This window comes from Felis catus, chromosome B4 (assembly GCF_018350175.1).
Source record: "Felis catus isolate Fca126 chromosome B4, F.catus_Fca126_mat1.0, whole genome shotgun sequence".
Classification (NCBI taxonomy): domain Eukaryota; kingdom Metazoa; phylum Chordata; class Mammalia; order Carnivora; family Felidae; genus Felis; species Felis catus.
The window spans coordinates 21,690,768-21,692,474 of record NC_058374.1 but is presented as its reverse complement, the minus strand read 5'-3'; the positions used below and the strand labels follow the sequence as shown (position 1 = coordinate 21,692,474).

General features: G+C 45.0%; 1 pseudogene; it reads right to left on the bottom strand.

Moving 5' to 3' along the window:
* Positions 1-1,151: 1,151 nt before the first annotated feature.
* Positions 1,152-1,251, bottom strand: LOC111561543 (annotated as a pseudogene).
* Between the last annotated feature and the right edge of the window lie 456 nt (positions 1,252-1,707).

The window sequence follows — 1,707 nt, the reverse complement described above, 5'->3', positions numbered from 1 at the left end:
GCATGCATGAGCAGGGGAGAGGTGGGGAGAGGGGCGACTGAGCCACTCAGGCTCCCCCAGGTGGAAATTTTGTTGAGGAATAGGATGTGATTGCATTGACTTAAATCATCTCCCCACAGACTGCATATATATGTGTGTGTGTGTGTGTATGTGTGTGTGTGCATGCACACATATATGAGGGAGATGAATTCAGTAGGTAAATAAAATGATAACAGTAGGTAAGTCTTGGTAAGCAGTACAGAGATAGTCTTGGTAATATTCTTACTCATGCAACTTTTCTATATTTGAAATAATTTCCAAACAAAAAGCTTTAAAATTTTTTAGTGCTTTTTTTTCTTTTTTTTTTATTTCATTTTATTTTAGAGAGAGACAGCAAGCACAGGGGGGAGAGCAGAGGGAGAATCTTAAGCAGGCTCCACACTCAGCACAGAGTCTGACATGGGGCTCGATCCCATGCCCCTGAAATCATTGCCTGAGCCAAAATCAAGAGTCAGATGCTCAACTGACTGAGGTGCCCCTCCAAAAAAAAGGTTTAAAAATTCAAGGAAACTCTCTCTCTCCCCCTCTCTCTCTGCCCCTCGCTCACCCACACCCTCTAAAAATAAATTTTAAAAAAATCTGAAGAAACAATCTGGAAGTTGTCCTCTGCCTGCCCCCCCCCCAACCCCTCTTCCAAGGAGTGGCCCAATGTTAAAAGTTTTGTATGTGTATTTCTAGACGTACTTCTTTTTCTTGTTTAAGATGTTAAGTAATCTCTACCCCCAACATGGGGCTTGAATTTACAATCCCAGGATCACGAGTCACATGCTCAACTGACTGAACCAGCCAGGCACCCTCCTGGACCCATTTCTGTGCATTTTTCTTCCTATGGTAAAACACACATAACATAAAATTTACTTTGTCAGCCTGGTTTTTTCAATGTTTATTTTTGAGAGAGAGACGGAGCGTGAGCGGGAGTGGGGCAGAGAGAGAGACAGACAGACAGACAGAATCCAAAGTACTCCAGGCCCTGAGCTGTCAGCCCAGAGCCCCACGTGGGGCTTGAACTCGTGAACCATGAGATCACGACCTGAGCCAAAGTTGGCGCTTAACTGACTGAGCCACGCGGGCGCCCCTATGTTCACCATTTTCGAGTGACCTGTGTTCAGTACAAAAGGGTGGCATGCTTCACAATTTGCATGTCATCCTTGTGCAGGGGCCATGCCAATTTTCCCCGTGTTGTCCAAGTTTATGTGCTGACAAACTGAGCACTCCATGCATTTATAAGGTTCCAACATTAACACTGTAGGCATACTGTGCAAGGGAGGAAAAAGAAAAAAAATGAAGGTGAAAGAATGCTTTTCCTAGTGAAACAAAAACAAAACCAAAATTGGCACTTGTATGTTGCAAGAATTTTAGGGGAACTTTTCAGGCAGAAACAAAACGATAACAGGTGGCAATTTTATTCCACGCAAAGGAATAAAGAACACCAGAGGGGCGCCTGGGTGGCGCAGTCGGTTAAGCGTCCGACTTCAGCCAGGTCACGATCTCGCGGTCCGGGAGTTCCAGCCCCGTGTCGGGCTCTGGGCTGATGGCTCAGAGCCTGGAGCCTGTTTCCGATTCTGTGTCTCCCTCTCTCTCTGCCCCTCCCCCGTTCATGCTCTGTCTCTCTCTGTCCCAAAAATAAATAAACGTTGAAAAAAAAATTAAAAAAAAAAAAAAAGAACA